General features: G+C 30.0%; 1 long non-coding RNA gene across 1 annotated transcript; it reads right to left on the bottom strand.

Moving 5' to 3' along the window:
* Nucleotides 1-110: 110 nt before the first annotated feature.
* On the bottom strand, nucleotides 111-12774 carry LOC142333760 (uncharacterized). Its single transcript, XR_012758679.1, has 3 exons — nucleotides 12718-12774; nucleotides 6026-6276; nucleotides 111-2197 (listed from the first exon to the last, which is right to left on the bottom strand). It is a non-coding gene; the product is annotated as an uncharacterized LOC142333760 (long non-coding RNA).
* Between the last annotated feature and the right edge of the window lie 4567 nt (nucleotides 12775-17341).

The raw sequence follows: 17341 nt of genomic DNA, 5'->3' as shown, positions 1-17341 counted from the left end.
TATAAACAAAAAAATGAATCGTTAGACAGAGATCAATTAAAATGTAAACTTACTATCTTAGAAAATGACAAAACAATAAAAGTAATTGAACATAATACTACAACAAACGAACATTCGTACTAGTGCACTCAAATTCAATATTCTAGATTTAGTAATATCAAAAAGATACAAGAATATGAAGATGATGTAAATAATGTTTATATTGTAGTACACTATTATGCTTTGTATATTGTATAAATTGGAGTGAAATGAATATTGTTATATCTGTTATGTTGTTAACACTATTTTGTAACAAATAATACATAAAAATGCTAAATAATCTTAGTATTAATATTACGACTATAATTGTAATTATAGATTTACCCTTAATATGTTTGCCTTCCTTAGTTTTGATTAGATCTGTTACAAGATTTTATACAAAAAACCAAAATATTATTAAGATTGGATTAAAAAATTAACTAATTATGTATAATTTACACAGGATGACAACACGTTTAAAATAGTAATTCATATACACTATTTGTCATTATCCACTCATCTATTTCATTAACAGGTTTTTTGTTCACTCTGCTATACATCAATTTATCAGGAATAAGATTCATTAGTTTAGAAGAAATGTATATGAAATGTCTTCTGAAGACATTTTTTTTTTATGGTGAGAAAAATATACATAGGAGATGCATATTTACATCCTTCAATGATCATCATCATGTCAACTTAGTTCACCATTGCCCAATTAGATGATTATGATTATGATTATGATTAGATGATTATGTGTGTGACATACAAACAAAAGGTACTATTGTACAGACTCAGACCAACCATTCCTGAAATGTGTAGTTGGGGTTCACTCAAAGTACACCATTTTTAAATTTATATAAAAGGAAGTAACTTTTATTTTACTAGGATTTGAACCTGAGAACCTTCAACTTCAAAAATAACTGTTAAACAACTGATTTGCAACAAATTAACCACTAGACCAGCCTGGTGAGCTATATATATATAACAAAAAAAATAACCACAAACACAGCAACAGAAACCTAAAAAACGAATTCTAAAATTCAATTCGACTTTGAACAGATCCTGCATCATTAGTCAGAGCAAAATTCCAAAATTACATCAAACAAAAAAAAAATTGAGAAAATATAAGCCCTAATAATGGCAAAACTTGAACAACAACTGGAATGATTATCATTCCAGTTGGCCTCAAGTTATGTTGTTCAAGTTTTGTCGTTATTAGGGTTTATGTTTTCTAAATTATAGTTTTTATTTATTTATTTTTTGTTTTTGTTTGATGTATTTTTGGAATTTTGTACAGACTGATAATGCAGGAAGCTACTAAAGTCAACTTTTGGCGTTAGTTTTTAGGTTTCTGTTATTGTGTTTGGTGATTTTTGTTTTTATTATTTGAGGTAATTTGACACAGTGGTCACCATGCTGATGATTAATTAAAATAATAGTAATAATGATGATGAAAACAATAACAATAACAATAATGGTAATAATAATGAAAATTTAGGGCTAATATGACCATTGCAGTCTATGACTAAAAGATATAAGTGGGACAGCAATTTTCCAGATGTCCAACTAACAGCACTGCTTAAATCCACCACACAACTTAAAAAAACTAATGCATTATTTGAAAAATTTAAAGACTATTCAAATAGATCTTCGCTTCAATAGGAATTGTTTTTATAGATCATAATTTTACCGGATTTTTTAATTTATTTTCTTTCAATTCATTTAGCAAAAACATATATGTATTTTAGTCTTTATAAAACTAATTATAAAATCAAATATCTACAGTGTATTTTTTTAACCGTATTACTGAACCTCTTTTTTCTTACATAGTACATATGTTCCGAATTTCTTTTTAATTTTATTAAAATACATTTATTTATTTTTTACATATTTTTTTTTTACTTAGTGCCTTACCCACTAAACATTAGAATGATATGTGCAGTTATATAACATTTTTTAAATTATCTTTTCAATTATCCAGATTTGGCCTTGCAAGGTCCATCTGGATAATCGGTGTTCCACTGTATGCAAAATCTAACACTCTTATCACTTCATTTTCAACTTTTAAATTTTCTGATTTAACTAAGTTGGTCTCTTCAATTGCTAAGGAATCTTTTTTGACATCACCAGTCATAATGTCAAGCGGTTCCTCTTTCGGTTGTACTTAATTTATTTTCTGTAATAAAAAACAAAGAACAAAGTAAATATGTTTATGATTTATTGTACAATTTATAAAACAAAAATAATTTGTATCTCTAATTCACTTACAACATTAACAGTGCAGTCACAGTCAAATTATTATTATTAGGTAACTTTAATCGGCCAGGTTTTATATGGGAAAACTTAGAAAATGTTTCTTATACCAAATTTTATCATTCTAATTTAAATATTGAAAATGCTGCTACTTTCCTTATATACAGATTTTTCTACAAATTGTAATCTTTTACAATCAAATAATTTGTTAAGTTGTTGCGGTAATTCTCCTGATTCAGTCTTTTCTAATCTTACACACATTAGTGTTAATATTGTTTATGGTGAAATTTTTCATAGCGATAAATATAATATACCTTTAGAGATAATGTTACCTACTAAAATTTTGAATTCCAATCTGATGTCTGATAAATACATACCAGATTATAAAAACATAAATTTTCTAAGATTCAACATTTAATGAATGAGAGTTTGATTCTAAATAATATTTATTTACTTTTTATTCGCCACATAAGCTTGAAGCTTGTGTGTAGAACACGAAAATGCAATTTTGTAACATAAGAAAAATATCATGCCTGACTGGAATTTGATATTGATCATGATATAGAAAGTTTTTCTGAGTAATTGTAACTATGTATTACATGGGTCACTATGAAAGAAGTGTTTAAACTATTGCACCTCAGTAAAAAAACAAAAATAACTGCAATTATTTTTGCGCTAATTAGATTCGACCGGTTTTAGTTACTGTCATTTGTTTGAAAATTAGGGGCATGAAAAGCTGATTTTTTTCAATTTTTTTTTGAGGCCATCACTTTGAATTGCTCTACAATCCAAACCAAGAGATACAAATTTTATACTTTTGGAAATAGATTAAACGATTGTTTCTCAATAATTTGAATTAAGATTTAGCCCACAACTATTACTATTTAAGCCTTCAAGTTGTTCAATAAAAAAACATCACATTTTGGTTAACATTAGGTGTAGTAAAAATAAATTTCCATTAATATCATGTATTAATTTTGTAGAATATTTATTTGTAGAGTTGAATTAATAAACATTCACGTTTTATGGTGAGGATCATAATAATCGATTTAAAATTGTGGCAATATATGAAGGACTGAAGAAGCAGTCTCAGTGAGCAGTTGTCTCAACACTGATTACAGTACATTAATATATCATTAATTATATATTAATATGTCATTATATATTAGTATAAATTAATTGCAATGCCAGCGTTCAGTCTGATGAGTTCATTAAGCCCTTATATTTTATTTCCATATGTTCAGTTCATACTGCTTTGTTAGCAAAATTATTTAACGGTGCCACATTAATTAGCTTTTTTTTAAATGTACATTAATGCACATAAAAGTACATTAATTAGCATTTTTTTATCAGGTTATAAGTTAAAGTTTTTTTTTTTGTAATTTTTCTGTAAATATCTTAAGTTTAATATGAATGAGATGGAAACACCATTTCCCAATCAACATGGCTGTACAATTAAGGGTGGTTCCAGAATGTAATCTACAGTGAATATAAATTTCTTCAAAAGCTATCTGACTTTGAATTCCATAGCACGATTTACTTTTATGAAGTTCATGAACTCACTGCTAAAACGTGCGGCATTAGTTGGAGGTCACTACAAAGGATATGTAGGACAGCTAAGGGGTGCGATAGTAATGACAGTAGCGTTCAGTTTGAAATACCAGAGAAAAATAGGACACAGAATGCAAATCTGTTAGTGAACGATTTCAACTATCATGTATTGCGCACACAATCATATATCAGTAACTACCCGTACCATTCAGAATGAAATCCCTACCATTAAGAAGTTCAAAGATGAAATACGGTAAAAACTGGATATAAATCTATCATCTATGACCGTTTATAATATTATAAAAAACACTGGTTTTTGTTATAAAAAAACTGAAGATGGTCAACGTTTCTTGATGGAATAAATTGATATTGCATTAAAAAGAATTTAATTTTTAAACACATTTTACAAATTAAAAGATCATGTGATGATCAACGTATATTTTACACAGATGAGACGTGGGTTAATGAAAATCATTCCCATAAATATATATAGCAAGATTCAAAGAAAAATAAGATACTAAAATTAAAATCCTCATCAGAAAGGCAGTCGTTTAATAGTAGTCGTGTAGGTTCGGCTAAAACAGGGTTCATTAAAGAACGTATTAGCAGTAAATTCTTCTGATTATCATTCAAAAATGAATAGGAAGTTTCAATATTTGGTTTACAAATAAGTTTTTGAATTACTTACAAGAAGGGAATGTAATAATAATAATAATAATAATAATAATAGATAACACAACTTATCACCCTTTTGCAGTAAATAAAGTTACCACCAACAGCTGGAGGAAAGCTGAAATCCAACAGTAGCTTCACAAAAAAGCTTTATTACTTTATTACTTAATATTATCCATGTATATTAACCATGTATAAAGTAATCTGATAAAACTGTGTGAAAGGCAATATTAAACCATGCCTACATGTAGCTGATTATTATAGCAACAAACAGGGCACACGCCAAGTATTGGTTGCGGCTGTACTTTTTGAACAAACTTTTCATACCTTTCCGACCTCAATTAAAAGTTTAATATTAAATACATTATAATCAAAATATCGTCATCTTATTCAAATTGTTTCAATGATTACAACGATGTGTTTTTTTCCATAAAATATTCACTGAAACTAAAGGCAGGCTGTCTCATAAAAAGCACTCTGCATGCTTACATAATATTAGCTTTGGGATAAATCCTAATTATAATTATTGAGAAACAATCGTTTAACCTACCTCCAAAAGCATCGGTACATCGGTTTTAATTTTACATCAATCAAAGTTGACATTCTCAAAAAAAAAAATTCAAAAAATTGTGAGTTTTCCGCTTCTCACACCACACCCTAATTTTCAAACGAATGACTAACTAAAATCGGCCAAATCCAGTTGGCAAAAAAAAAACTGCAGTTTCCAATGATACCTTCATTTTTTGTGCGATTTTTTTTTTTAACTGAAATACAGCAGTTTAAACACAAGTGCCATCTTTCATGGCAACCACTATAATAATATTGTTGAAAGTCAACCAAAACTACTTGCAAAAAAAAAAGTAATTTTGTAGTGAAATTATTATCACAATAACTAATAACAAAAAGTTCTGTAAGCTTCAAAAACAATATAGATCTACTTATTATTAAGAATTATTTAAGAACAAACTGTATGCAATACTCAGTCATAAAGAGTTGTTATTAAATTACACTGTTAAAAGTTGAGGATCTTTAATCTGATGCTTCCAAAGATTTTTTTAAATTTGTTAATAAAAATGACAACAGTAGATCTCCATCTTGTATTCTTTATGAAATGGGTATGGGCACTGATATTGTAGAACTTCGCTAAAAAATTTGGGAGTGTCTATATTAACAATGATTTTTCCTTAACTGAAATTACATTTAGTTGTAATGATAGCCGCAGTTAAACATTATTTTAACTCAAAATGATGTAAAGAGGCCATTTGACTTAATGCTAACTCTTTGACAAGCACAGAATATATTCATCCTCTTTTAGGGAAGAAATGCTCTGCCTTTTTTATACAGTTCTTAATTCTCTCTTCAATCATTCTTTAAATAGTCTTCTACATCCTAGTGTTACAAAAATTTGTTACATATGTCCATTATTTAAAAATGGTGACATTCAGATATCAATAATTACTGCCCTTGGCAAATACAATTTTTTTGCAAAGATCTTAGGTAAGTTAATTTATAAGAAAAACACACTTACATAAAGAAATTTATATCGTTCTAGAACATCATGGTTTTTTAGAAGGTAAATCTACTTGAACAAACTTGTATGTACATACTGAAGATACTGTTGATGCACTAAATGATTGTAATTATCTTGATCCAATTTATACTGATTATCATTGTGTGTTTGATGTAGTTAATATCAAATTACCTATTTAAAAACTTGCTGCGTGTCAATTTAATAATATAAATTGTTGTCTTTGATACATTCACTTCGTACAGAATTCCCTACATTAAAATTGATAATTTTATCTCTAAGCCTATTTATGTTAGATGTGGAGTAAGGCAAAGCATGCATTTATTAGATTTTCCAATTTCTGTAGTATTTATAGTTTATTCATACGCTATCACTTTTTTTTTTATTTTTCACAGATAATATGAAATTGTTTAAGCCTATTACAAAAGTAGTTTACATTCAATTACTTCCAACTGACTTGAACTTTGTGAAAAAATGATGCGACAAATAGTATTTCTTCTAACTTACAAAAATTAATTTCATATTCAATGTTGAAGGTTTGCAGATAATGACATAAATGTGAAACTGAATAATATAAAATAATACTGCAATACAAAAGATATCGTCTATTAAAAACTTGGCTGTATGTTTTGATAGCAAATTATCCTCCAGTGAATAAACTTGTTATACTGTATCTTCACTAAAAATGGTAAATTTCATCGAGATTTTCTCTACAAATTACAGAAATACTAACTCTGCAGAATTTTAGTCATACACTTATACAGTATTAAATTATGGTTCTGTTGTTTGGCGACCTTTTGCTGACTTGCAATTAAAACTACTAGAAAGACCACATAGAATCTTTCTTAGATATGCCGCCTATAAAATCTGTGATTCTATTTTCTTTACCGATCATAGCTTTATTCGTATTTTTAATTTGTTAAAAATACCAAGAATTGAATCATCTCTGACGAGGACAGATTTAATATTTGCTAATAAAACTTTTAGTAATTACATTGACTCCCATAATTTATTGCAGCTTTTTGACTTGCATTTCCTAACTTACCTCTAACTTGCATTACCTATTACCTCTAACTTATGAATGATAATTTTGTTATGTATGTATGTTCTTTTTAATATGATTTTGTATTGATGGATTTTGTGGCTGTCTTCAATTAAGTAAATAAGTAGACTTTAAAATTTACCACAATTACCAAACTTTAAAAACTTACCAAATACCAATCACCCAGCTTTTTCTTTAGGGTAAAAATAGAAAATTAGGTCATAACAATAAAGACAATTGCAAAATTCCAGCAAGTACTTTGAAATATATTAAACTACCAAACACCAAGGTAAGATTTCAAATTTCAAAATCTAGCAACATGAACTGAAAAATCCAAAAAAAAAATTATATGAAAATGGATAAATCAGCCAGAAATTAAACAATGTAGAAGGTGATAGCTTGACTGCAACAGAATTACGAAAAGAATCATGAAAACAACGAAGTAAAAACTAAGAACTTGCTAGAAGAAATATGGAAAACTGAAAAAATTCTATAAGACCAGAAAATGCACTAACACATCCGCTACACAAATATGATGAAACAGAAGTAAATACCGACATAGGGATTTCCCCTCTTACCTTTGACAAATAAAATTCTTTGAAAAGCACTTCAAAATAGAATTGAATTAATCGTAGAATTAACATCTGGGAAAATACGAAAGATTCAGAAAAGTACGATCATGTGCAGAACAAATCTTGAACCTTAAAACAATAATAAGGGAAAAAATGACAAGGCATAAAAACTAAGTAATTGTCTTTGTTCAAAAAGGCATACAACTCAATCTATAGAACTACCTTAACATCCCTGAAAAATTTGGCGTGGATCCCAACAGAATTAACATTACTAAACAGACTATTCTAAACACAAAATCAGAAATAAAATTAAAATGAGCAGTGTCAGAAGAATTAGAAATTAAAACAGAAGAAAGACAAGGGAGTGGTTTAGCATCAATCCTTTTTCCTGTCCTAGAGAAAGTAATAAAAGAACAGGAAAAGGTGAAAAAAGTTGGAACGCAACTACATAAAACTGGATCTGAAATTGAAAGGAATCGGAATTAACTGCCGAGCCTTTGCTGAAAATATTACAATTTTCTTGGAAAACCTCAAAAAGGCAGCAGAACAAGTAAACAACCTAAAATAATTTGCGAGGAAAATAAGTCTAAAAATTTCTTTGAAAAAGGCGGAATTCATGACCAACCAAGATTCCCCCAAGCCTCTAAACACAAAATGCGAAAAAATTAATAAAGATAACAAATTTAGATATATAGAAGAAATAATCTAAATTAATGATTTAGATAAAAAAGCCAATCAAACAAGAATGAGAAAAATAAAATTAGCCTACCAATTAACAAAGGATATTTTCATCAAAAAAAAATTTCAGTAGATGCCACAATCAGGTACTAAAATACAGTAACCAAGCCAGTGGACCTGTTTTCATCAAATGCATCTTAACTTTGAAATCGGTTAAAATAAATACAATACAAAAATAGTAAGTAAAAACTTGAAAGATTCTAGAATCAAAGGATACAAGAAAATGGATGCAAATAAGGACGTAATAAAAGACATTTACAAATACAATGAAACCAAGAAAACGTCAATTCCATCAGAAAAAGAAGAGCCAAATTTTTTTTCAGTCTCAAAAAAAACATTTTCAACCACATTTACAGAAAAAAGAATGGAAATAAACACATTTCAGTGGTTGTAAATGAAATTAAAATACTTATAGGGGATAGTACAATACAGGACAATGTTCCAAAAACCAGTAAAGATTTCAAAGAAAGTAGAAAAAAGAAACATTTGGTCAGAAGGGAGAAGGCAAAAATAAAGCAAAATAATAAAGAACTGTTAGAAAACCAGGAAAGAAAATATGCAGAAGAATAAGAAATGAATGTAAAATATTACTTCATTCTCCAAAGCTGACTACAAAAAAAAATTTTTAAAAACTTATTTACACGCCCATGTTTATTATTAGTTTCAGTCTTGTGATATAGTAAAAAAAAAACTTATCATTTCTGCTACATTATCCTGTTCAGTCTCAATTTAATAATTTTATTAGTAGGTAGACCTTCATTACTAAAAGTATTATTTAAAAACCCACTCATTATCAACAAAAAAAAACAAAAATTAATATAAATATCCATAATTAAAAAAAAAAATGTATATAAAATACTGTCGTTTACACCTCTTACAATTCCTTAATGATTAAGGAAGTTCTTTGTATATGTTTTATAGTGGATAAACTTGAATGAGGTTATATTTAATTCTGATGCAAGCTTTCTCAATGAAAAAGATAAGAACACATGAACAGGCGAATAAATAACACACTATAGCCATGTGCACCATATGAGGCTCATTAAATCTTTCTGCAAGGCCATTTGACATGGCCCTTGGCTCACTGATTCTTTGACTCATAGTAATGTAAGTGTGATTTTTATTTTTTAAATACATTTTCATTCATTTTTTTCTGTTATTGATGATAAGTTTTCTATTTGTTTTCATTTAGTTCCAGATCCAGTTTCTGCGTTTTGTTTTTTATTAAAGCTGAACTTCCTAAACTTCTATTTCACTTTAACAGATGTTATTTACATTCATTTCCTCATAAGTAAATTCTCTACAAATTGGAAATTTTTAATTGCTTACTGGTAAATTAACAAAGTTTTTATTTCAAACCTAATTCTAGTATTTCTAAGCATAACATTTTCATATTTTGATTTAATTTTAAATGGTTTCTAGTGATAATGCTGATTTTGGCACAGATTCTGATGGAAACCCTGAACACAGATCAAAATTTGACAAACCAGTTGTAAATCAAAAGACAAAAAATTAAGAGGTTTATAGCGAGTGATTCAGAGGAAAGTTATGATAGAACTATGAATCTGTCTGTCAGTAATTTCACTGAAATAAGTAGCGGCAGCAATATTTAGATATCTTCTATTCCTGGTCAAACTGAGAATATCTTGAAGTGTGCACCGTTGGGGCCTCCAATGTTTTCAACAATGCACTATACAACAACAATGAAGGAATTAATGAATCTAATGTAACTGCACTTAATAACAGAGATAAATATTTCATTAGAACCTACCAGTGAAAATCCAGTTATTTTCCCAATGCCTTTCCACTATTAGTTAATGATGAAATAACAGCAAAGGTACAAATGCCAACCCCCCCAAACAGTGTATTATGCACTTTCATCTATCATGCCATGCCATTTTCAATTTATTAGTCGATTAGAGACATTATGCAAAACAAAAGATTGAATTTGAAAAGAGAAAGATACCAACTGAGAATTATAAAAATGCTCTAGATTGAAAAAATAGAATCCACCTGATATATTACACTGAAATTGTAAACCATACAGTATCACAGATATCATTTCTTCCACTCAAAAAACAAATATTTCTGTAATATAAATAAAACTGTTTTTTTAACAAAATGATACTAATATCAAAAAAGGTAAGACACACATTTCTATTTACAAAATCTGTTGTTAATTTAGGATTTTGTTAAAAAAAAATTCATGTTAAATATACATAAAACAATAGATATACAATAATAGTTAATAAACAATGTTTAAGCATTCCAAGCAAGAAAAAAAAAGAAAAATTTGTTACATATAAATGAAATTGAGCTGGTAAGAGTTATTGGCCTTAAACAAGTTAAGTTTCTAAATGTCTGTATAAACACCTAACACACTTCTTATATAGTAGTACAGTCTAGAAGAAGCAAGGTAGATCTTTGCACATACCTCAGTAAAGAAACCGTGTAGTGTTTTTTCATGCTGATGACAGTTATTACAGGCCCTTCTTCAATGATCATTAGCCTAATAACAAAGTTAAATTCTTGATTTTAATTTATATCAAGTGGAAAATTATCTTGAGATATACATTACACAGTAATGTATATGTATAAGATTATGGAGGTAGAAGAATTTTGTTATTTGGGAAGTAGAATTACTAAAGATGGATGAAGCAGGAGCGATATAAAATGCCGAATAGCACAAGCGAAACGAGCCTTCAGTAAGAAATATAATTTGTTTACATCAAAAATTAATTTAAATGTCAGGAAAAGATTTTTGAAAGTATATGATTGGAGTGTCGCTTTATATGGAAGTGAAACTTGGACAATCGGAGTATCTGAGAAGAAAAGATTAGAAGCTTTTGAAATGTGGTGCTATAGGAGAATGTTAAAAATCAGATGGGTGGATAAAGTGACAAATGAAGAGGTATTGCGGCAAATAGATGAAGAAAGAAGCATTTGGAAAAATATAGTTAAAAGAAGAGACAGACTTATAGGCCACATACTAAGGCATCCTGGAATAGTCGCTTTAATATTGGAAGGACAGGTAGAACGAAAAAATTGTGTAGTTGTGTAGGCAGGCCACGTTTGGAATATATAAAACAAATTGTTAGGGATGTAGGATGTAGAGGATATATTGAAATGAAACGACTAGCACTAGATAGGGAATCTTGGAGAGCTGCATCAAACCAGTCAAATGACTGAAGACAAAAAAAAAAAAAAATACATTACTGTAACAGGCAAATCTATATAGATGGACCAGTCAGTATATGTAAAGATAATTCTACAAAAATATGGGTTTAGCAACTGTAAACCTTAATCTTTCCAATTGAACTTGGCTGGGAATCTGGAAACTCTCCTCTAAACTCCAACGGTGAACAAATGATGATTGGAAGCTTAAATTATTTAGCTTCAGGCAAAATACCACACTTAAGCTTTGCCTTGAATATTGCATCTGGAGCACAGATTCATACAACAAAGGCCCATTTTAATTTGCTAAAAAGAGATTTATTATTTAATCCAAAGCCAACTCTCTTAATAGATAATCAGAATGCCATTAAACTTACAAATAAAGTGATGTTCCACAGAAAAACAAAACTAGATATTATGCGAGAAAGATGGTGAAAGAAGGAAGCATTTAATCTGCAAAACAGGTAAGAGATAGATTTACAAAAGGACTACAATCTGCTTAAAGGAATGAAAACACTCATGCGAATGAAAATTCAATGTGAATTATCAACTTCTGAGAACTTTAATAAGGTTAAAATATTAATATTTTCATACAATAATCATATGCTTTTTTTGTTTCATAAATTATTTATAATTCTTATTTTTGCGAGATGTTAATTTCTGACAATTTTTAAGAATCGATGATTTGGGAAATTATTAAGTAGGTGTATGTACTTAGTTGTGATAGTTTACTTGCTTTGTTCAGCGTCACAATAGTTCTTTGTAACCTATCTCCGTTTATTTTAGAGACTTCTACCCGACACTAATAAAAACGATTGACATTTATCATGAAACAGATCTGTTTTTCATTAATTGTAACATAACTGAAAGCTTCAACAGTCTGTTACAAACTATCAATTGTTCTTTTTTATTAGTATCGAAAGGTAACGGTTAAGAAAATAAGTATTATAATCTCCAATAAATATAGAGAAAATTACTAATTAAAAACGACTAATAATAAACCCAAGATATATGATTTTTTATTATGTTGCTAAGTAAACAATTTGACAAACTCAAATGAATTTTAATCCTAAGTTGAAGCCCACACTACCAATTCATCAATACAAAATCTCATTTATATTCTAGTAACTTATATTAGCATGGGATAAAATTATTTGCATAGTTACATAAACGAAAGTGAACACCAACAAATATATATATAATACTAATATCTATTAAATCACTCCGTAAAATGCTATACGACAAACTGCACACGACTATTAATCGATCAGTGATGCCAACAAATGCAATTGTATACTTCAGTATATACGATATCTTGTTATATTAATGGAAAATACGCAAATCACTAAATCCGTCCATAAATAAAACAAAAATTAAAACCTATAACCGACATTAAAAGAAAACCCTTGAAACACGCCCGATTACAGTATCATACAGCAGCAAGGTACACTGTCCAGGCTCTGTGATTCGTACGGAGAATTGTGATACTCCCGCAACTTTTGCGTTCCGTTCCTTTCCGTAATGGAAAAAAAATATATACATATATATTGTACAACATAGCGAGTTCATCACTAGACCAACTCGTGTGGCCGATTTTGATAATTTACTTTCCCGGTTGTATATATGTACCTTTTATGTATTCCTTTATCCTTTATGTATTCTTTTGTATATGTACCTTTCTTTTGTTATCTCCAGACTGAATTGATCGATTTGAATGAATTTTGCAACGGTGATTTGTAAACAGGGTACGTTTCCCCCTAGAAAAATAAAAATGTACTTTGTAGGTTGCATACATCAAAATTTTATTCCAAGGGTAGATGTGGTGTATTCTTTCACATAATTTAATGCTCATTAGACAGCTAAAGTATTTCTGTACGATGTATTTGTTTTATTCAAACCTCCATAAAGGAATGATAACAAAAATAATCTTTGAGAATACATTTTGTATTTAACCTCATTCATTCATTTAACTCTTACGCGCTGAAACTGCACGAACGGTTGGTTAGCACTAACCTTCCAGTACGGAAGTCGACGGTTCAAGGTCTGGCAAAACAGATTATATTAATTTTAATATTAACAGCTCTTCGATACGGTTTCTTATCCTTCACACTGTTTTCGGGTCGTAATCAAGATATTCTGATGTAATATAAGCTATAGGTACATTAACGAGCGACAAGGTCGCCCCGATTCCAAATCGAAAAATCTACTCAGGATAAATGGAGATTTTCAGAATATCGTACAAATCGATTATCGATAGTCTTTTGTACGATAATATTATTTTTTATCGGTTTTATATTATTAAAGAATATTACAAGTATTTCTGATAAAAATGAACCTATTTGTTTTACGTAATTCTGGTGAGGAATTTCCAGAAATAACTAAGTTAAACGCTCGACACATGTTACCTTAGAAATGAATGGGTCTTTCTTTTTCCTGTTTAGCCTTCGGTAATTACCGTTCAGATAATACTTCAGAGGATGATATGTACGAGTGCAAATGAAGTGTAGTCTTGTCAGTCTCAGTTCGATCGTTCCTGAGATGTGTGGTTAATTGAAACCCATTCCTCAAAGAACACCGGTATCCACGATCTAGTATTCAAATCCGTGTAAAAATAACCGACATAACTAGGACTTGAACGCTGGAACTATCGACTCCCAAATCTAATCTAATATTTACGGAGTTTTAATGGCTTGAAAAATAAACATGCCCGTCATTTTGTAATTTGCGAAGGTCAGGTTCATAATCACAAATTGGAAATGGTGAGTGAAGTGATCTCTGCGGCCATAGGGTAGGCCCCCTGACTTTTTGGCCCCGGGAGCCCCTGAGTTGGCTCTGGGATTTGTCTGGGCTGATCTGAGCCCTGAGGGTCAGGTTCTGGCTAGACGGGCCAGCTAGTACTTAAATATTTGTGAAACACAGTAAAAGGCTATAAAACAGGTATTCATGTACTTTTATTTTATGGAAGGTAAGAAATAATTAGGGCAAATGAATTCGATGTGAAAATGAAAAATTCCATAATAAAGCGACAGAACGATCGGTTTTGTTAAGGAAACCAAGGTTAACTGCCTCTTACATTTTTCTTCATCTTACAAGAAATACAACAACAAGAGATCATGGAGAAAACTGAATAATGAATTAAGAAGAGCAACACAAAAAAGTAAAAAAGAAATGGTTTTGTGAGACCACTCATACGTAGAAAATTCAGGAAAACAGGCGGTATGAACTTATGTGCAAAATAGTAAAAAACAGCAACTTGGAATAAGTAGAGATACTGACGCTAAAGAAATTGCCAGTAAAAATAATAGTGTTGTAGTAAGAAGAAAAGATATTTGAAAGGTAGAATAAGTGTATAAAGGAACAACACTGCTTAACAGGAAGCCAAATGATCTTCTTATAGAAGCTGGGTTAAAATTAAAAAACCTGAAGAAGAAGCAGCAAAACTTAAAATCGGAAGCTTTATCAACATCAACAGAACTGATCACAACAGAAGTCTTAAAGGAGGATTTCAGGAGATACAATATTACATAAATGAGATCTATAACAGTGGGATGTAGTCAAATTTTCTTACAACAATCACGATTCCATTTCCCAAGAAGCATGTTGTCGTTAAGTTTTAATCTTCTCTTCAACAGAAAGACCGAGTAAAAAAAAAAAATGAGGCACTACAGATGTGATTAGGCTAATCAAAACCATTAGTAATAGGTATATGGAAAGAAGTAAAGAAATAAGTATACAGTATCAAATAAGAAAACTAATGTAAATAATTAAAAGACAAAGAACAAATGTACAATCCAAATACACAAAATTAATTACAGAATTGCACCTGAATCGGAAATTGGTTATTAAAATAAAGGATGCTCAAATTTAGTTTAACCTAGGAAGAGGAATAAGCAAGGACGCTGCCTTTATTTATTATGTAGTTGAAGATATGATTCAAAGATGCTCTAGAAGATGACAGAATAAATCTAGGAGAAAGGAAAATAAATTGTAAAATGTTTACAGTGATTTTACAATTTTGTTTTGCAGATGAAGTACATAATATTCAAAATTAGAATACATTATTACAAAATAGAGTTGCAATGAATGTTAAGAAAACAAAAGTAATGAGGTTAGAAAGAAATAAGCCCATGAATAACTACAAAAAAAAAAAAAGAAAAAAAAAAGTTGAACAAGTAAAACAAAACTGATAATGGAGATTAAATGAATAGATGGAAATGAGAAGAAATAAAGAAATTGTTTACAAGAATAGAAGCTTAATCAGAAAAAAAATTCAAAATAAGGGAGCTAGGACATATTCTGAAGGGAGAAGAATCTGTTAAAACAGAGTTTTTTTTTAAGTTCTCGATGTCTATAGCTTGAAGACCTTCCTATGTTTCCAACAAGCCATATCTTTTTAATAAGAGATATTGGTGTAAACATTAATGAAAGCATAAAATAGTAATAGTGAACATCTAGAAATACTTAGAATGAATACACATAACTGCTTAGTTAATACTGAAAAAATATCGAGGGTGATCAATTTTACATAAACCACAGGGAAATTCTTGATAACAATGATGCTGATTTTCAGTTTAATAAGTTTCTAGATGTTATATTAGGGCTCCCTCTATGAAACATGAGACCTTGCCGATGGGCAAGGCCTCATGCCCCCTCACCATCGTGAAGGGGTTTGAGTGCTCAGTGATACAGAGTAGCTGGACCGAAGGTGCAACCATATCGGAGAGGTATTTGTTGAGAGCCAGACTAAGAATGATTCCTGAAAGAGGGCAGCAGCTCTTCCAATAGTTGTTAAGGATGTAGGTCAGGACAAATCAAATGGCCATATCAACATCACTAAATCTTCTGAGTACTGTGCAGTTGAAAGCAATGGAAAACTGCAGCTGCATTTTCATATAACAAAGATGGAGACACCTTCCTTTGTAAAATACTCTGGAGGTAAACTAGTCTCCGGTTTGGATCTCCGGGTGGGGAATGGTAAGAGAGGGGTCACCAGAAAATTAAAAAATAACACTCAACACTCTAAGAGTCGGAACATGGAATGTTAGAAATCTAAAAAAAGATCGGTAGGTTAGAAAATTTAAAGAAGGAAATGGATAGGATAAATGTAGATGAAGGAGGAATTAGCGAGGTTCAGTGGAAAGAGGAAAACGACTTTTGGTCAGGTGATTTTAGAATAATTAACTTAACTTCAAATAATGGTGAGGCAGAAGTAGCTTTTGTAATTAACAAGAAAATAGGGAAGAGAGTAGAGTATTTAAAAATTCATAGCGATAGAATCATTGTAATAAGGATAAAATAAAAACCTAAACCGACAATGATTGTTAACATCTAATGCCTACAAGCGCCAATGATGATGATGATGAGGTAGAGTGTATACGAAGAAATTGACAAAGCAATTAAACACATAAAAGGGGATGAAAATTTAATAATAGTTTGAGATTAGAATGCTAGTATTGGAAAAGGCAAGGAAGGAAATATAGTGGGTGAATACGGGCTGGGCAAAAGGAATGAAACGACTTACAGAGTTTTGCACAAACTATTATTTAGTAATTGCCAACAGCCAGTTTAAAAATCATAAAAGAAGAATATACACATGGAAAAAGCCTCATTATACTGCTCGGTATCCGGCAGATTATATTATGGTTAAGCAAAGATTTAGAAATCAACTCGTCGACTGCAAAACTTACCCTGGAGCAAACATTGATAGCAACCATAATTTAGTGTTAATGAAATGTAGATTTGGGTTTAGAATCCTGAAGAAAAGTGTCAGATGAATTGGTGGAATTTAGA

This window comes from Lycorma delicatula, chromosome 13 (genome assembly GCF_047948215.1).
Source record: "Lycorma delicatula isolate Av1 chromosome 13, ASM4794821v1, whole genome shotgun sequence".
Taxonomy (NCBI): Eukaryota; Metazoa; Arthropoda; class Insecta; order Hemiptera; family Fulgoridae; genus Lycorma; species Lycorma delicatula.
The sequence above is the reverse complement of the archived record's forward strand: the minus strand, read 5'-3'. Positions and strand labels throughout refer to the sequence as shown.